The sequence below is a fragment of the Emydura macquarii genome, unplaced genomic scaffold, assembly GCF_026122565.2.
Source record: "Emydura macquarii macquarii isolate MOO-44397 ecotype Brisbane River unplaced genomic scaffold, CSIRO-AGI_Emac_v2 contig_67, whole genome shotgun sequence".
NCBI classification, from domain to species: Eukaryota; Metazoa; Chordata; order Testudines; family Chelidae; genus Emydura; species Emydura macquarii.
In genome coordinates, this window is record NW_027130204.1 from 8030050 (window position 1) to 8051429 (window position 21380).

At 42.4% G+C, this 21380-nt stretch overlaps 1 protein-coding gene across 4 annotated transcripts in view; it reads left to right on the plus strand.

The window, feature by feature from the left end:
* The window catches only part of ADK (adenosine kinase), a 488773-nt gene that overhangs the window by 466059 nt on the left and 1334 nt on the right, over positions 1 to 21380 (plus strand). The gene's annotated exons all lie outside the window — the stretch shown is intronic.

The window sequence follows — 21380 nt, forward strand, 5'->3', positions numbered from 1 at the left end:
TCCTTCCTGCTTTTAAAGTGATGGCATTTTATGTGCATGCATATGCACATATATTGTAGATATAAATAAAGAATGCTACGCAAAACAGCTGTGGGATTACACAGCAGAAAGTTCTTTTAACATGGTCAACATACACGAGTAGTTTCAGTGCTTTATGATATTAAAACTCTGAGATGAATGAGTTTGCGGCCTTATTCAAAAGTTCCTTTACTTACTCTATTTGTATGATATTACAAAGTTATAGACAAAAACATGTTTTTACTGAAATTGTAGCAGGGGCACAAAATATACCTTTGCTTCTTATGTATTTGTTTCAGTAAGGATCTCACAGAAATGTAGACAGAGACAGACAAGAAAAAAATTCTAGATGTCTTGAAATCAAAGTTCCAGAAACTAGGAACAATTGATTGTTGAGTGGTAGGACTGTGACATCAGAGACTACTTAATCCCCATACAATGACATTTAGTTCATATGTATATAGCTATTTTAATTGGTTAAAATACCATGGAAAGTTGTCACAATTTTTTCAATCACATTTTAAAAAGACACATTTCACGGATATAATGTCAGAACCTTAAAATACAGCCCTCTGATGATACCATAGCCCTGAGATACAACTTTATTTGCCAGCTGGCAGTATGATTGTTGTGATATCAATTAAATATATATGAATATGTAACACACAATGGCTTATTTCTGTTATAAAATTTATCTTCATGAGGAAAGAGGCAAGGGGATACTACTTGTGAGTTATTCAGTTTTTCCTTCCAAGTGAAGATAAATGTTCTAACAGAGATCACTGTTCATGTTGTCTCCATTTATACAACATCAGCAGCTAATTGCCTCTAAGCAATCCTGTTCCTGAAATCATAGCTGATGATGTATAAAGTGTTGAAATAAAAATACCTTTTTAATATTATGAGCATTTTGACTGACAATCCATTTTCCACATCTTTAATGCTGCTGTTGTATAAACAGCACATACCAGTATAATAGCTGAGCTGTAGATAAGGCATCAGTCTTCACTTCCTAGGGGATGACTTGTCAGAACACTCAACATGTTCATGACTTTACTGCTCGGGTGTTCTGATGTCATGCTTAACTCACAAAGATAAATGCCACATCTAAAACTAGGTTATTAGATGCCCCCTCTGTCTCTATAGCTGACCTTCTGTAAACTAGAATATTGTCAGATTATACCTTCATAGCGGATTTTTCTGTCACTGCTGGAGGTACACCATTATTCCGATAAATGTTGTAGTAAGCCACCAATATTCAACTTCCACATTGGAACTGGCACAAGTTAGAAATTTGACATACTGTTTGAATTGCCACCACCTTAAAAAAAAAAAGAGTATAAAAATAAACACATCACTCAGAAAAAACACTGAATATTTCTTTTTTCCATTTACCTCATTGTTTCACACTGTACACATTCCTAAATATTATTTATAATGAAAACTCATCAGACATGTTTACAATCATCAAAGCTTTATTTGGAAGTAATAGGTTATACTGTATTAGTATATGTATAGGATCATGAACTATGCTCCAAATGCAATTTCAGTGCAATCCTATCTGTTTTTCTTACCACCTTTCCACTGGGATCCAGATATTCAGCTGTCTGTTTTCATTGTCTTTTCTGTTTTTCATCTTATTAAAATACAGTAAGTTAAAATTTTAAATATCCAATTAGACAAAACACACATGCCTTAGAAAACAATGTAAAGAAATAAGTACAAGAAACAAAATGCTAATTCATCTGCTCTCATTTTGAAAGTAACATTTCATTTTTTAATGCATTAAAAGGGATGTGTGAATGGAGTAAAATGCTCCACAGTTCTTGGTTTGGCAGAATTAGGGTCTGCTCTGTTAAGGTGCTGAGCATTTTCAGCTCTCCTTGACATGAGCAGCACTGTAGAATGCTCATTATTTTGCAAAATTGGGCCTTAAAGGAGAGAGATCATTCTTAACAACTTTCTGGCCAGACTTGATGGAAAACGAAAACTGAATATGTGTTATGTACATTTAAAAATATTTTGCATTAGAAGCAGATTTTTATAACAAATTATAAGGTTCCAATTTTTGCTCCGTTAGTTCTGTTAATCTGACTTAAAGCCTGAAAGCAAATCATCACTGTTTAAAAATATTTTGTCACGCCTACTGTCACTGTAACATTTTATTTTATGTTAATGTGGCATCCATTAGAAAAATCACGTAATGATGAAGAAAATGTTGTATGGAAGGTTAGAGAAGTGACTTTAATGAGTTATTATTATCTCTCACTCAGAATATTAGTAATATTTTTGCACCGTTTTAATGTATTCTGAGTAGAAATACAGGCAATAGTCAAACTGGATCATCAAACAGATTCCTTTGGGAGACAGGGCAGGATATAATCTCCTGAGAGATGATGCATCAGATTAAGATGATACTATATTAGCATAAAATATAATATAAAACATAGTGAGATTTCACATGTTCTCTATAAAATGTATTAATTATTTCATATCTGATAGGCCCTCTAATGGGGACCTTTATCCTGCCCTCACACTAAGTGGCTTGACTGGATGATCTATGAGGTATTCTGACTACTATATAGTGTGTATCACCTCCCCCAGCATTGAAATGCAGCCACTTCTTGGGTGCAAACACAGCTGGGGTGAAATCCTGGCACCAGTGAAGTTGATAGAAAAACTCCAATTGATTTCAGTGGGACTCGGATTTCACCCAGGAGATGCACATGTCACTACAAAATATTTAAACACATAGGCCCCAACTCTGCAAATATTTCTATGCACATGCTTAGCACTACTGTGGGTAGTGTCATTGAAATCAGTAGAGCTACTCACATTAGCAAAGTTAAGCATATGCAAAAATGTTTGCAGGATCAGGGCCACAAAGAGTAAAAATACTGTGTCCAGTTGAGAGGTTGCCTTACTTTGGTTTTCTACTGTACTTAATAAACAATACTGTCATTGAAACTTCTTGGTAATTGACAAGAGGCTTTTCCTAACCGTGTCAGTAGTTATTTAAAAAAGAAAGAGACATTAAATATCACCCTTTTTTAATTCATTGCATAGAAGCTCTATTAATATAGTGCTGCGGTAGAGAATTTCAGCCCACAAAAGTCATCCCATTTGCACAAAGGTTTTATTTTGTTTCGCTCTGCATGCTTTAATGCCTGGCAATGTGTTTGCAAAGTACAGTGTGGCTGTCTTATGGTTGCTGTGGGAACTATAACTTTGAATTTCCTGGCTTTTATGCATGTGAAATCTCAACCATAACGTTACATGCATGCAATCTCTTTGCATTTAATTTTCTCAGGCAGATGATAGGAGCATCACTTCTCCAAACAGTGTTAAAAACTTAATAGAAAGTAGCATTTTGCACTCTATTTTGTAATATTTATAATTTTATCTTTTTTACATTAAATGAATCAAATTCTCTTCTCGTCATTATTTTTATAGCATGCCCATCGCCTGGTATCTTGACCCAGGTGCCACATTTGGGTTATGGAAGCAGATAAATATCATCTGAAAATTTTCTGAACTGTTAAAATCCACTTGTCTTCATTCTGATCTCAAAAGTGGTGAAAGAGAACTTTATCCAACTTACCAGAAACAATTCACTTGTGTGCTAAGAAAAAGTCAGAGAAATATCAGCCTGGAGAGTAATTTTTTTCAGATAGCCAGAAAAGATACTTCCAGTGAAAGTGTTCAAGTTTTAACTTAACTGATGCAATGCTCAGATTACCTTTTGGAAGCCTGAAGACTGTAAAATATGTTCATTATCAAATTGTTTTCCTTCATCCTTGTTATTGTTAAACAGGGCCAGATCCAAACGTGAACTTCTTCAAAGATCAGTACGTAGAAAAGAAAAGTTTGATGGGGCCATCACCATATAGGACTTGTTATCAATACCCTTCCACATCACACATTTCTTGAAGATTTTAGGTTCGTTTGGTTTTTGTACATTGCAAAATGTAAGGCGTTTTCCCACATCAGTGATTCTTAACCTAAGGGTACATTTACACTGAATAACTCATGACAGTGAGTCTTGGAGCCTGGATCTAGACTTGGGCTCCCACTTCAGTGCTGAGAATAACTGTGTGAGCTTGGACTGTGAAACCCAGGGAGGGGGATGGGTTTCAGATTCCAAGATCAGCCCAAACCTGAACATTGTAGTGTGAGCCCAGATCTGTAGATGCAGGCTCCGAGACTTGCTGTCATGGTTTTAAAACGCAGTGTAGACATAACCTAAGTGGCTAGATTCACTACTGGGTCTCTACACTAGCATAATACAGCACAGACTCTAGCAAAGTCTTCTGATTATGGAAACTTTACCAGGAGAGGAGACTATATCATGGGAAAATGCTGCACCCTCCCCTCCACCCTGGGTTTCATATAGTGCTTTTGCTAATCACAGAGGTGGATGGTTATCCCTAGGCACGTGCAGGGCAGCTAAGGTATGAGCTCATGCAAGGGGCTCATGCAAGGGACTCATGCAAAGCACCTTGAAGTTAATGAAAGGACTCCCATTGACTTCACTGGGCTTTGAATGAGGCCATATGTGCATCCTTTGAACAACTTTCAGCAGCAGAGCTCCTGTAGAGTTCCAGCTGTAGTTTACACTTGCCAGCCCACAGCACAAGCACCAAGATGGGAAATGATGTGGCAACACCCAGGGGCAGCCCTCCTTCAAAAAGAATCTCTGAAGGGCACAAGCATCCAGAATTGGACATACACAAGTCCATGGGGCCGGATGCAATGCACCCGAGGGTGCTGAGGGAGTTGGCTGAGGTGATTTCAGAGGCATTGGCTATTATCTTTGAAAGCTCGTGGCAATGGGGAGGTCCCTGAGGACTGGAAAAAAGCAAATATATTGTCCATCTTCAAAAAAGGGAGGAAAGAGGATCCAGGGAACTATAGACCGGTCAGCCTCACCTCAATCCCTGGAAAAATCATGGAGCAGGTCCTTAAGGAATCCATTTTAAGGCACTTGGAAGAGAGGAAGGTGATCAGGAACAGTCAACACGGATTCACCAAGGGAAAGTCATGCCTGACCAACCTGATTGCTTCCTATGATGAGGTGACTGGCTCTGTGGATGTAGGGAAGGCAGTGGATGTGATATACCTTGACTTTAGCAAAGCTTTTGATACTGTCTCACACAGTATTCTTATCAGCAGGTTAAAGTAGTATGGGTTGGATGAATGGACTATAAAATGGATAGAGAACTGGCTAGAGCATAGAGCTCAGTGAGTAGTGATCAAAGGCTCCATGTCTAGCTGGCAACCAGTCACTAGCGGAGTTCCCCAGGGGTCGGTCCTGGGGCCAGTTTTGTTCAACATCTTCATTAATGATCTGAAAAATGGGGTAGATTGCACCCTCAGCAAGTAAGCTGGGGGGGAGTGGTAGATACCCTGGAAGGTAGGGATAGGATACAGAAGGACCTAAACAAACTGGAGGATTGGGCCAAAAGAAATCTAATGAAGTTCAACAAAGAAAAGTGCAGAGTCCTCCACTTAGGACGGAAGAATCCCATGCACAGCTACAGACTGGGGACCGACGAGCTAGGCAGCAGTTCTGCAGAAAAGGACCTGGGGGTAACAGTGGATAAAAAGCTGGATATGAGTCAGCAGTGTGCCCTGGTTGTCAAGAAGGCTAATGGCATATTGGGCTGCATTAGGAGAAGCATTGCCAGCAGGTCACGGGAAGTGATTATTCCCCTCTATTCGGCATTGTTAAGGCCGCATTTAGAGTATTGTGTCTAGAGGATGTGGACAAGTTGGAGAGAGTACAGCGGAGGGCAACAAAAATGATTAGGGGGCTGGAGCACAGGATTTATGAGGAGAGACTGAGGGAACTGGGCTTGTTTAGTCTGCAAAAGAGAAGAATGAGGGAGGATTTGATAGCAGCCTTTTAACTACCTGAAAGGGGGTTCCAGAGAGGATGGGGCTAGGCTGTTCTCAGTGGTGGCAGATGACAGAACAAGGAGCAACGGTCTCAAGTTGCAGTTGGGGAGGTCTAGGTTGGACATTAGGAAAAAGTTTTTCACTAGGAGGGTGGTGAAGCACTGGAATGGGTTACCTAGGGAGGTGGTGGAATCTCCATCTTTAGAGGTTTTTAAGCTGAGGCTTGACAAAGCCCTGGCTGGGATGATATAGCTGAGGTTAGTCCTGCTTTGAGCAGGGGGTTGGACTAGATGACCTCCTGAGGTCCCTTCCAACTCTAATATTCTATGTTTCTAAGTATGATTACCCCTCACTCCACCACCATTAGTGAACTGCTCAATAAACATAGTGGTGGTGTTAATCGTACAAACATGCTTTGCAATAAAAAAAAAATACTTAGAAACATTAACTGATTCATTGCTGAGATAACAGATGATATGGAGGTTTATTCTGTTTTTGCGAGCTGGAAGTAGACTTGTTTCAGAGGTACTTTCTTACAGCTTTTTTATATTTTGCTCGAGAGCATAGCTGCACTCAACACCTTCATTTCAGCAGGAAATGACTACTAAAGCAGTCTGAAACCACCCCCATCACTTACCTACATTGATCCAGTCAATGCAATGTTGCATTGTTTGTGTGAGTGTCCATAAATGATTGTATAAACTCATGCTGAGGAAAAGGCACACAAATGAGTGATTGTTAAAGAAATTAAGCGCACTAAAAATGCATCCATAAATATAAAGAAAACAAGAGGAGTGGAGATAGCAATAACAGCACTAACTGCTACTCTTGACTGCATACTTGTTTCAGCTTGCATGCCGTGATTAGAAAATAAGAAGCTTTGTAACAAGGTTGTGTATAGTCAGTGAAAAGTATTCACCATTTAGCACATGAAACATTTTATAAACACAGTGAAAATAGATTTCCCAAACCTTTTATTCATGATCTCATGGTTTTGTCATTCTCTGGAAGTAAAAATATTGACATTTACCAGGCTGTTTGTTCCAGCTTTCTGATCTCCTGCAGTTTATTTTTATAACAGCCTTATTGATGGGCCTCTTACCCAGCTCTCTAGGTTTAACTGAGTTGAGTCCATTTGTTACCACGGCTTCAAGTAGCTGTTACGGAACAAGCAAGGCATCCTAATAAAGCTGTAAACATGTTTACTCAAACATGGTATTGATTTTACTTGGAGAGGAAGAAGCTAGTGCTTAGCATGGTGTCAGGGTGGATGAATTTAACTGCAGTTTTTCATTGTCATCTGTCATGGTTGTGAAATGCTAAGTAAAGCCACCAGAGGATAATTAGAATTGCTAGAAATTTAGCCCCTAAAATCAGTTAACCACTTGGGCTTTTTGTAGTTTAATTAGTTTTTATTAAAAATCATCCTCTAGTGATATAGTCAGTCATTTCTAATCTGCTTTTCAGCTACACTCAAGATTGCCACTTGTTAGATATATGTTTTAAACAAAAGATTTTGTTGAGAGGGATGAGTAACTTTTTTATTCTTTCACTTGTAATTAGCCTAGCACTGCAGCACAGCTAAAGTACAGAGCATCCAATTTAAAAAGAGAGAGATTCACATACTAAATGGATATATGTATATACACTGATATATAATAAATATAAAATTGTGTATATGTGTATATTTTTAAGTACATTTTGAGACAGAAAGTGCTATGGTTCGTGAAGGCTGGAGGACGTAAATAAGAGATTTTAAGATGCATATATTTGGTTTGTCTTAAGCATTGTAACAATGTGCCACACTCCTCCATTGCTAAAATTCCAACTTTGTTGCCTGATCTGATGATTGTGCATTTATTGTTTAAGAATTCCCAATTGACAGATTAACACTCTGAGGTTTGAGAGATTTCAGTTCCAAGACTGGACCCAGAGTTATTAGAGTTAATGTTAAATTGGAAACCACAATATGCACAGTTGCAACACTCACACTTAGGAAAAAGCATTTGAATTTGAAATAGTTTTATTAACCCTATTAAACACACACAAAAGTTTTCAGCCAGACAAGAATGTAACAGTAAACCAATATTAACTTTATATTCTGCATCATGTAACATGCATGTTCACACTTCTGGAAACTTAGGGCAGAGAGACAGGTGGGGGTTCATGAGATACTAAACTATCTGTGGCATGCCAGACAACTATAGTGGTCAAGGTCTCGCTGGTCTAAGCCATGGTTAGCCCTGTTGAAGTATCTGATGGCTGCCATGAATATTTATACAAGCATTTGGGCTCCTTTGCCTGTAAATAACTTCCTCACCTTTATAGTGTTGGAGTGTACTTATTCTATATGTTAGTATATGAATTACCTTAAACATATATGTCACTTGGTTACTATAGCAATCCTGCGGTTAAGCGTCTGCTGATGTTCCTATCCTAAAATACCCAAACTGGTATCAACTGACTTTTTGCGGTTACCTGTCAGCATGTTATACAGACTTCCAGTAGAATTGTTTATTGCAAAATTTTATCTTATGCCATCTTGTGACTTAGGGTCACTGCTGGTCAATTATTTATGCTAAGGCTTATAGGCCTAACTTCCTTTTACTAAATGCTTAAACTAGTATCTTACAGGCTTGGGCCTGGAAGCTTCTTGCATTACTTCCTTATACGTATATCTTACTTTTTGGCTTAAAAGTTAACTTTGTACTTCACTTATACTCTATACATCTTCAATCAAAAATGTTTCTATTTAGAATAGCCAGCCATCAGCTTGAGAGATGGGCAGGGCTTCTGTCTTACCCCAATTCTTGGCTGTAGTATCCACCATCTGCCACAGAAATTAAAAAAAAGGAGGAACCGCAGCATGTCTAAGTACAGTTGTTCAGTGACTGTTGCAGAATCATCTGATGCCAACATCTTTTACAGAATTAAGGTTGGCTGGCTGATCTCTTGGCACCAGCTTTGCTAACCACCTGATCACAATTGACTAGATTTGTGTTAGCAGGGCCCAAGCATAATTTTTTTGGGCCCAGTACAAACTTGTAACACAGACCCCCTCCCACAATCCCTCATCCCATATATACAATCTCATGAGCCACGAAACATTTTTTCCTCATGGTAATGGGGGTTGCAACCTGGCCCAGGGCCTCCAGGCTCCAGTAAAGTATACCCTTTTTCCCCTCCATTCAGGGCCCTATGTGTTACCATGACATTAACCCACACCAGTAGCACTAAAAGACTTACAGAAACACACAGCAGTATTAACTAAAAGATTTTAAATGGTTTGATGCTAGAGCACTACTTCCTTAAAACTACATCCTCCCTATTTGGTTTTACCATTGCTGGCCTGGATGGCTAGTGGATATATTTATAATCCTATAAGAATAGATTTTTATTTTAGATTGATTTGGAGATGGGGAAACATCTGTGATAGTGGTTCCCAACCTGTGGCCCATCCAAAGGGACTTTCAAAGTGGCCCACCACTCCCCTCCCGCTGGCTGCAGAAGAGATCCGCTGCCTAAGGACCCAGGTAGAGTGTGCTGCCATGGGGCTACAAAACCAGTGCAGGCTCCTTGCTGCAGCCAAGGGGATGTGAAATCAGCGCTCCCCTCCCCCTGGCTGTAGCAGGAAGCATGGCAAAGCACTCTGCCTGAGTCCACAGGCACTGGGGTCCCTGGTGCTGGGGTCCCCGCTGTAGCCAGCGGGACAGGAGATCAATGGGGTGGGAGGCAGCCTCCTCACTGAACTCCTTTTGTCTGGCTGCAGTTGGTGGGTGGGTGGGGGCGCTGCTGGCAGAGACTGGTGGCCCTTCAGGGTTGTACAAATGATATCTGTGGCCCTTGAGCCAAAAAGGTTGGGAACCTCTGGTCTGGGAGGATCAGAATGCAGAAATTTTGTAAGGAGCTTGTTGCTCTGGCTTACGGTTTCTTTGTCTTCCAATTGACACATTTGACAACTGCTTTTTCTGTTTTCTGTATTTAAAGAGAAAAAATTCACTGTGCTTTGAGTGTTTTATTGAAGTTTTCAGGATACAAGGAGGAATAAAATATGACATGTTCTGGTGGGGGAACCCGTCTTGAAAAAAAATTGTGTTCATATAAGACTGACAGCCCAGGAGCTCTTTGTCAGAGGCTTTAAACCAGTTTCCAGCCACCTTTAGTAATTAACAGTCATTAAAATTAATTGTCAAGTGTACAATTTAAAATGAACCATTTGGCTTTCAGTATGAGCTGTTTTTAAGTGTTGTGAAACTATTACTAAACAGCAGAAACTGTTAAAATCTCAGCTATTGCTGATGTCATTGCACTAAGACTAGGCCCTCATTCAGAGATGTCAATGGTAATTTTGGAACAAAAACTTTTTAAAATACATTGATTATAGTGGCAAGTGGTCCTGATTCTGTAACTCTGAACTTCCATATTGCTGACCACAGCAAAATTAATGCAGTTTTTCTTTAATGATGCTGAAGTGCAAGTCTGTTCTCAAAAGTAACTAAGTAAAAACAGCTCCTACTCTCTCCGTGTATTCAGAGTTGTATTAATGAAGCTGTGAGAGAGTGAACTGAATTTTATTCCTTCTTGTGATCATCAAGAGCATTGTTTTCTAGGTTCCAGTCAGCTATGCCCATGCAAAACTATTTGACAGCAGTGGGACTATGACTTCACAGGTGTCACTGAAGGCATAATTGGCAGACAATAATATCATGCAAGTTCCATTGAGGGCCTAATTTGGCCTGCAGAATCTTTGTCTGATGACGATGTGCCAGGAGGAAAGAAACCAACTTGACTTTCATATCCGATGCCGAGTCTTCAGGGCTTGCAGTTAAAAAAACGGTCTTAATACTTGTAAAACTGAGTGCAGACAGTATGGAAATTGTTGAGAGACAATAAAGATAGTTCTCAATGATACCAGAGACACTTTTCAGAGCCAAACTGCATTTTAGCTTCTGGGTAGATAGAAGCCCTTCAATTCTGTTCAGGAAATAAAACTGGGCTGATAATAGCTGTTGATGTTTTCCTATAACTGTTTTCATTGGCTGAGAATTTGGACATGTCTTCTTCTTGTTTTATACTCTTCTGAGGTACAACATTTGACTTTGCAAACAACATTTTATTGGACACAATTCCAACTCAGTTATTGTAATGAATTAGGGCAAAATTGTTACTTGTTCAACACGTCTGTGTGTGTGGTGGGGAGGGAGGGGTACAGGAAGAAAAGGCACCTCTTGCTCCCCTGCACCTGCTGTCCAGATCCCTAGTTATAGTACAGGAGGCAAAGCAAGTACCATAGATCTACTATTCTCACTTCATCCACATGCACTCCAAATAGGTGGTGGAGCAGGGGACAGGCAATGAGTGGGACCTTGATTCTGAGTCCTACCCCAACATGTAAGGTAGAAACTTGGTTTGATCCTGAAAGCATCTTATCATCCTGCAAAAGTTACACTTGGTTTGATCTGTAATGAAATTTATGAATGAATATTTGGTACCGAGTGGAATTCTAAGTGCTGAGTGCATAAATTTAGAGGTCGTGTGCAAAGATCTATGTGCCATGTGCTCTAAAGAGAGTGATGGGTGCAAAAGCTTAAGGTGGAAAAAATAAGAGCATCCTATTGATGGTATAGACTGTACTTAAGACTGTGGACAGTTTACATCAGTACTGTCCTTCATGGTGGCAGCAGTCCCAGTGGTACACATGAAGAAGATCTAGCAAGAAGACCAAGTAAAAGACTTACTTATTCCTGTGTTCCTGATCCCCTGGTTCCAGTTTCTTCCATTGTTCCTGACTATCCATTCCACTACGTTCCCGATTCACCTACTGATCCATTCCTAGAGAGAGAGACGGGGGTGATGTATTCCGTTTATTGATATCTATGTACCCACGGGTTTATGTTTGTGTGGTAATGAGCCTTGTCTTCAGGCCTCTTCTTTGATTCAACCCCTGAGTTATTTTATTATTTATTTGTAAATAATAAACGCTTGTTATTTGTGCTCTTTACATCCTGTCAAGCTATTATTATAGTCCTGCCTGGTGTATAGATATGGGATGAGGGGGAAAGAACCTGAGGGAGGGAGGGGTCCTTACAAAAAATCACCCTTTCTTTTGGGTAAGTGGGAGTTCCCTTGATAACAAACACTCTGACCAGCAGAGGTTTGTATTAAAGCATGCGACGTATCATCTGTTTGGACTGAGGAAAAATGCTACCAGAACATCGTCTGCAATTAGAAAAAAGGTCTAAACAATATTTAGACAAAGATACACTATATTCCCTAAGACTGATTTGACAGAATATGCAAGGCCAGATTCTCAGGTCTAGCTGAGCTTCTTTTAATTAAGGACTTGTGCCACCTTTGCACTCCACTGATCATGAGGGCAGCCAGGAAACTGGTTCTGCCCCAGCATAAGTTAGAATAGCCTCTAGCCCCTTAGAGGCCAGTCCCCTGACCCAGATTCACAGAAGGATAATCATGCCCATTTTGACCATGTGGGACTAGGAGCAGGTGACACACAGTCAGTACAAAGGGGATTGAGTGCGGCTGAGGATACGGGTCAAGGCTGGAATCCTGCTGGAATGCTCCAGAATGCTGTGTTGGCACTTTTTTGGGGAGGTAATGGAGTTCCAGTATTGTCACAAACTGGCAGTAAGTTCTTGCACTTCTTTTTCTAGGATTGCAGTGCTGAATAGGTCCCACAGTGTTTGCAATGCACACTGGAGAACCCAAATCCAGAATTATATTTGAATTTGATTGCCTTTTATTGAGTATATTTAAAAGGATATTGTGCAACTAAAGCAATCTGCCTGACTGCATTCTTTATTTTTCTACTAACCGAGAGCGTTTCTGGTGTTTCCCTAGGGTCTACTTTGTTAACTGCCTGTGTTTAGTATGTGCTATAGTTAAGTTTGTGATTTATGTGTTTGCATTGTTATTTGATGCAATATTATGGCTGATGCCGCTACAGTCTCCTTTGCCAGTCCTGTAAAAAATAAATAATTTTTAAAACAAACTTTCAAGATTAGATATTGATCTGGGGTAAACTTTTCACAGCAGATTCCACACATCACACAAGTAGCTGCTGAACTAGGACATTGAATCTGCTCTCACTTATATCAGTGTAAATCAGGAATAGCTCCATTGAAGTCAATGGATGTATACTGGCCTAAAACTCTGGTGAGCTGAAAGGCAGTCAGGCCCTAGAGGTAGTTCATATTAAATGATATTTCATTTCTTAACGTCCTTCAAATACCTTAATTTCCTTATTTTCATCAATATTCAGAGTATTGGCCAACAACAAAGAGCATGATTTTCTTCTTTATATAAAGCCCTTTCTGGACCCTTTGCAAAGCTGAGATTTGTGTTTTTTGAGGCCTTCTCTTAGACTTACTGATTTAGAAATGGACATTCTTACCTGCCTGATTTTACATATGGACACTACTAGCACTCAAGTTGTAACCACCCAGGAATTCACTGACAAGCTCATCACTCCCAGACAGTTCAGATGTCGTGACTGACATTCTCTATGTATCCAGGGAGGGTTCCTCTAAGAACGCAAGATAATTTCGTGGAGAACAGACTGTTTTCATCTTGTTCAGAAACCATCTGATTTCTACCAGACAAGTTTTTTGAATTTCAGAAGTTTTATGTAAATCTGGTAGATGGACCCTTCTGCTGCCAGGAAGGGAGTATGTCAGCCTCAGACTACCATCACTGACAGTGCCTCATGGCACAGCTCCTTTTCACTTAGGGCTCTCATCCTTGTGTATTGAAGACTTCTGACTTTCACTTATGTTTATGGCCTCAGAGTTTGTCAGTGAAGTCATATCTATGAAACTGTAGATAGTTGCTGTTATGGTTATAGTTATGGTTCAGGTTTCCCTAGAAAAACTGATGTTAAAATACATCCTGAACCTTTCATGGTTGTCAGGCTGTCAACGAAAATACTTTTCAGCATCTCACTGGACAATCTATGGTATTTGACTAATAGAAACTACTGGTTTATATATAGAAAGCCCTGCTTTTCTGCATGTCAGTGGAATTTAGAGATGACACTGAGTATCAGTTAAGCCTTTTTCCGCTGTTGTTTATGACTGGGAGAGGTTAAAACCTACTTAGTCACTGACAGTGGTCTTTTTGGCTCATCGGTATTGTCCACTGTTCTTGAGATTTTTTGCTTTTCATGTTTTATGTGATTTTTATATTATAAATTGGTTTCTAAATTACGAACAGGCATTAATACACAGGATAGAATGTTTTTATTGTGTTCTAAAAATAAGGTTGAACATCCCATGAGGAGTAAATATTTAAAGAAGGAATACAGGTTAAATGAAAATAATCTTTTTCTACAGCTTTAGAGTATTGCAGTAAAATGTAGATTGTTTATTTTAATTGTAACAAAGCTGAATATAAAGGGCTCTGTCAAAAGAAAACTAGTGGAATGTGTCATTGTCTTTGAACCAGAACTTCTGATAATTCAGATGGTAGATTTGAGCTATTTTTATGAGATATGGTTTGAGACTAATCTTGCACTGTCAAAACACAGAGGCACCTTGAACACAACATGGGGATTTTAAAGGGTCCAGAATGAAAAGATGGGTAAAAGCCTTACAAAATCGGTTGGGCTTTCCTTAATTCTGGACTTCACTGGCTAAGGCTGGTTTTGCTCCTGTGGTTGGATGGGGGAAGGGAGAAGCCAAGCTGTGACACCTCAGATGCATTTAAAAAAATGGTTAAACTACTTGGTAAGAATAGAAAATGTTTACCTTTCAAATACTGGGGGGTTGGTTCAGATTAATTACTGAATTTATTTCTTCCTATTTCAAGCCACGTTGAACTCTAATTTTAAAATATGTTTTAATTCCTATCTGCAGTAAAATTGCCAGTCTGTTATTCCCGGTGTTGCTTTGTGCAGACACATGCATTTAGATAAAGAACAAGGATTCTTTGAGTGCTGGTCCCTCTGTGGATTTCATACGTGGGTGCACACGCATGCCATGCGCCAGAGCCAGAACTGTTCGTACTAGTCTCCATTGATCCGCATTACATGCATGGTCCGTATGGTTGTGTCCGAGGTCCTGTGAGGCTGCACAGGTTTACGCACTCCTCGGTTTCCTCCTTTTTTAAAAAAAAAAAGTTTGTAGTCATAATGTATATAGTTCATTGTGCTCGTTGATTAGAAAGTTCGTTAGTATAGTTAGCCAACATTGTTGGATTTTAGCTGGGAGTCCCACCCGTTCCGGGAGACTATGCCCCCGACTGGTCACGTTCAAGAACTGTATGTTTGCACATGTTCCTTTTCAGTCAGCAATGACCATCAATGCTTACTCTACTGTCTTGGTGAGACCCATGTTGTTGCTAGGTGCTCAATCAGCCAATCTTTCCCCACGCAGACCCGTGAAGCTAGGGAGTTGAGACTCCACAAACACCTCATGGAAGAGGCAATGTGTCCGCGTTCATACACTGGAGTGGCACCGACAGGCCCAGCTGCACCTGCAGTGTGTTCGTCCCCCTCCTGTATGTCACTGGCAGTACCAACAGCCCCAGAGAAAACCCATAAGGCCCATAAAAAGCCAGGCCATGGGCATAAGGGAGGCTGTCCGAACCAGATGGCTCTCAAGTACAGCATTCCTTCCCTGAGCCGGGATAAGCCAGGCGAGAAGTTGCGTGTTGACCTCAAAGCACCCATTCTGAAAAGATCCAAGACGGAATGGAAAACCAGGCACTTGGACAGGCCACAGTCAGCACTTCACGCCGCCGGGTCCATTGGGCCCTTTCTAGCCAGCGCCACATGTGCCCCTGCTGCCTCGCACACCGGGCAGGGTGTCACCACTGACACTCACAGCAGAATTGCTTCGACTGCGGGATAGCTCCCCATCACAGTATGGAGTGCTGGAGACTGGCAGCCTCCTTTTTCGGTGGGTGAACTGCTGTTCTTCCATGCACCACCTCAGACAAGACTGAGAGAACTGACACAAACGGTTTCAGCACTATTGATTCCAGCAGCCCCGACGGCTCCACTCTTCTCAGAGCAACACTCAGACTCAGAGTGGTCATCAAATCTGGGACCTTCTTTCTCACCTGAGCACAGCCCATGGTACCATCACCAGACATACCAGCCATTGTACGGACCTCCAGCAGGAACAATGGTTTCGGTACCCAAGTAGCTTGCCCTCACAACAAGGCCAACATGCCTGACCCTGTTGACACCTCTGGGACCCATACCAAGGCAAAGGAGCACCTCCACCTCAATTTGGGCCCCCCTTGGAATTCATTTCCTCAGTCTGTGATGACCCACGTGGGACTGATATGCCCCTGGCAACGACGGAACCGGGGTAACTGTTGGTACCAACTGGAGCGTTGTCATCTGTAGACGAGGCACTCATTCCTCCTGCTCTCTCTCCACCAGATGATCAAAGGCAATACCAAGACCTGCTTTGACACATGGTGACGGTCCTCATCCTCACGGCAGAAGCTGTCAATGATCCCCAGTACGAATTACTGGATATTTTACAACCTATAGGACCATGACAAATTGCACTCCCTATCCACAAGGCAATCCTACAGCCAGATCAGACAATCCGATGCACTCCAGCACACCTGCATCCCAACACCAAAGCGCACAGAGAGGTGCTACTTCATCCCAGCTAAAGACATGGATTTCCTTTTTATCCACCCAAAACCTTAGTGGTACAGGGGGCCATGAACAAAACCAGGCAGCAGCACTTCCGGTCCACTACACCAAATGGGCGGCAAAAAAAATTGGACCTCATTGGGAGGAAAGCATATTCCTCCGTAGGCCTGCAGTTCCACATAGCCACTTATCAGGCCATTCTGGCAAAGTACAACTTTAAGTCATACACAAAGTTAGCAGAGTTACAAGCCTCCCTACCAGAGGACAAACAAATACAATTTGACGACAGTTTGACCTTATCGACAAGGGCAAGCTGGTAGCTAAAGCTGCACTCCAGGCAGCAGTGGATGCAGCAGACACAGTGGTGCGGGACCTTGCCTCACGGGTCATGCTTAGAAGGGAATCATAGATGATTAGAGTTGGAAGGGACCTCAGGAGGGTCATTTAGTCCAACCCCCCGCTCAGAGCAGGACCAACCCCAACTAAATCATCCCAGCCAGGGCTTTGTCAAGCTGGGCCTTAAAAACCCCTATGGATGGAGATTCCACCACCTCCCTAGATAACCCATTCCAGTGCTTCACCACCCTTCTAGTGAAAGTTTTCCTAATATCCAATTTAGACCTTCCCCACTGCAACTTGAGACCATTGTTCCTAGTTCTGTCATCTACTACCACTGAGAACAGCCTAGCTCCATCCTCCCTGGAACCCCCTTTCAGGTAGTTAAAGGCTGCTATCAAATTCCCCCTCGCTGTTCTCTACTGCAGACTAAAGAAGCCTAGTTCCCTCAGCCTCTTCTCATAAGTCACGTGCTCCAGCCCCCTAATAATTTTTGTTACCCTCTGCTTGACTTTCTCCAATTTCTTCACATCCTTTTTGTAGTGGGGGGCCCAAAACTGGACACAATACTGCAAATGTGGCCTCGCCAGTGCCGAATAGAGGAAAATAATCACTTCCCTCAAAATGCTGGCAATGCTCCTACTAATGCAGTCCAATATGCTGTTAGCCTTTTTGACAATAAGGGCACACTGTTGACTCATATCCAGCTTCTTGTCCACTGTAACCCCCAGGTCCTTTTCTGCAGAACAGCTGCCTAGCCAATCAGTCACCAGTCTTTAGCAGTGCATGGGATTCTTCCTTCTTAAATGCAGGACTCTGCACTTGTCCTTGTTGAATCTCATCAGATTTTTTTTGGCCCAATCCTCCAATTTGTCTAGGTCACTCTGTATCCTATCCCTGCTCTCCAGTATGCTCTCACTTCATGTGCACATCCATTCCGTCCACTGCAAATATCTCCAGTTTACAGTGGGATACTCCCATTATCAATTCCAGGTACTCCTCTTTGGAATTGCCATTGCCCCTCGTGTGTTCACAAAAGTCTTCTTCGCTGTGGCAGCACAGATGAGATGCTGGAGACGTTCACTTTTTCCTTATCTGGACGACTGACTCCTGGTGGTGACATCACGTGACCACCTCCTTGCCACTATCCACACACTACGGAAAATCCTTGCCAGTCTGGGCATATGCGTCAGCAAAGCAAAGTCCATCCTGATACCAACCCAAACCCTCACCTTTATTGGAGCCCACCTGGACTCCCATGTAGCCAGGGCGTTCCTCCCAAAAAACTGATTTGCCACACTTATGGCCCTCATCATGAGACTCTAAAGCCATCCCTGTACATGTCTCTGTCACTGCCTGTCACTTCTAGGATATCTGGCAGCATGCACTGCAGTCACACCACACACCTCCCTACATATGAGGTGTCTGCAATTATGGCTTTGTTCGGTGTACAACCCACTGAGGGACCACTTCAACAAACGGGTCCTCCTTCCGTCCATGATACGAGCATCCTAGTCCTGGTAATGCGACCTCTCCAAAGTCATGGTGGGCATCCCCTTTAACTATTTCACCCCGCACCATACTTTGACCATGGACACCTCTCTCGTAGGCTGGGGCACCTGCATACAAGGCCATACAGCACAGGGTCTCAGGTCCCCCAGAGAGGCATGAATGCACATCAACCTCCTAGAACTTCTTGCAGTCCAATGCACCTGCCAGGCTCTTCTGCCTTTGTAAAATCCAGACACGTACAACTGCTTTCGGACAACATGACCGCAGTCAGTCATTTACATCAGCAAACAGGGAGGTGCCAGATCATCCACACTTTGTCGAGAGGCTGTGCAACTGTGGAATTGGTGCCAATGATACCATGTCATACTTCATGTGACACATTTACCAGGAGCAGACAACAACCTTGCAGACATTCTCAGCCGCTCCTTTCACCGCAACCATGAGTGGGAACTTCACGACCCCACTCTCCGATACATCTCCGATACATCTTCTGGCTTTCGGGCACACCAGGATGGGATTTCTTTGCAACTGCCACCAACCACAAACTCCCCCTCTTCTGCTCCAGGGGCACCATCAGACAGGGCTCACAAGGGGATGCTCTCCTCCCCTGGACAATAGAGCTGCATTATGCTTTCTGACCCATACTACCTCTACCGCAAGTACTCTGCAAGTTGAAGCAAGGCCAGACAACCCTCATACTCATAGCCCCTTTCTGACCCCACCAGTACTGGTTCACCGAGCTTCTTCACTTTTCACACTGCCCACAAATACGTTGTCCATGTCTCCCAAACCTCCTCACTCAGCAACAGGGTCAAATCTGCCTCCCCAACCCAACCAGTCTTCACCTCATGACCTGGTATTTGGATGGGGCTCACGTACGCTCCATCAAGTAAGGGACGTGCTTACCAATAGTCGATGCCCCTCCACCAAGGCATGTTACCAAGCCAAGTGGTGATGCTTCATGGAGTGGGCCGCGCACAACTGCCACTCCCTTGAACATAATACCCATACTGACGATCCTCAGCTATTTACTTAACTGTCGCTGTTCAGGCCCCACCCACTCCTTCATATGAGTACAACTGGTGATGATCAGTGTTTTTCTCCCCCTTGTGGATGGCATCCCAGTCTTCAACTATCAAACTACAGCCTGCTTCCTCTGCAACCTCCTGAATACCTCCCCCTCAATCAGGTAGCTTATTTCCCCGTGGGGCCTTAACCTTGTACTGTCGACATTCACCAAACCACCCTTCAAGCCTCTGGCCACTTGCTCACTCACCCACCTATCACTGAAGGTCATTTTCTTAATGGCTATCACTTCTGCCCAACGAGTCAGTGAATTGGCAGCCATGATTGTGGAGCCATCATTCACCCTAGGGATAAAGTCTCCCTATGCCTCCACCCCAAATTTCTCCCCAAGGTGGCTTTGCCGTTCCACCTCAAATCAGGTTGTTCATCTTCTGACCTTTTATCTTAAACCGCACACTTCCACCAGAACATGTTCTCTACATTCCCTTGATTCCACTGTATGCTAGCCTTCCACCCTGAACGCACCCACGCTTTCTGAACCTCACCCAGACTCTTTATTGCTATAGCACAACACTGCAAGGGCTGCACTCTTTCTTCCCAGTGCATCTCTAAATGGATCTCCCGGTGCATTACAGAGTGCTACTTCCTTTCACAAGTCTCTCCTCCACCGAGCATCACTGCCTATCCACAAGGTCACAGGCTACCACAGCAGCCCTACTCGCAGACATCCCATGGTAGGACATTTGTAAAGCAGTAACATGGTCCTCCATCCACACTTTCACCACTCATTACACCCTGCCCCATTCAGCAGCAGCAGACATGGCAGTTGGCTGAGAAGTACTATGAACTCTTACCTCTGCTAAGCCCTCGCCCCCGCCTCCAAACTGACTACTGCTTGCTATGCTGTCCACATATGGAATCCACATAGGGCCAAGCACTTGAAGAAGAAGGGGAGGTCACTTACTGTAACTGAAAGTTCTTTGAGAGATGTGGTCCCTATCTGCATTCCAATCCCCCTGCTATGGGCTTCAAACCTGTAGGTAAGAGGTAACTGAGGGGGCGTCGACCTGCCCAGCCTCACAAGACCTCAGATGCAACCACATGGACCACGCATGGTGTGCTGGTCGATGGAGACCACTACAAACAGTTCCGCCTCCAGTGCATGGCGTGTATGCGCACCCACATATGGAATCCAGATAGGGACCACACCTCTCGAAGAACCATCAGTTACAGTAATTTCCCCTTTCTGAAATGAAGCTGGGATATTCAAAGGACCTAAGGGAGCTATTCACCCAACTCCATTGGTGTCTAGTTCTTTAGACTCCTTTCAAAAACCCTCACCATGGAGATTAAAATTAAGCTTCTGAGTCCACATAGAGGCACCTAAATATGTGGGCCTGATTTTTAAAAGTGTTGAACTCCAATTGCTTTCAGGTTTTGTAGGCAGTGATTGTTATGGTATTTGGTAGCCACTGGTAACTAGATCAGTGTAGTGATTTTTCAAAAGTGCTGACTGGTCAACATTCTGGAAAATTAGGCCATTTATTTAGATGCCTAAGTATGGACTATAGAGCTCAATTTAAGGCACTCAGTTTTTAAAATCTTGGTTTGTCTTTCCCTAATGCGTAGAGAACAACAGTTGCCATTTGAATTGTCTGATCAGTTTAAAATTTCTCACTTGATTTTGCTTTGAATATCTACATCTAGGAAAAGTTAACATTTATGTTCTTAAGCAGTGTGCTTTCTCACAAGGAACAGAATTTCCAGTGGTCAGTTGGTGGGCCTGTAAATGTAGCCAATATGAAAAGCAGGAACTCTCTCCAACAGGAAGAGTTGCTTCTACTTTTTTAAATGGGATTAGAGGTACCAGCAGCTCCCTCTGGAAGAAGAAAAGAACTAGGGAGTTAGTGAGGTCTTTTTGTTTGAAGTCACTAATAAAAAGCAACCTTGATAGTTGAAC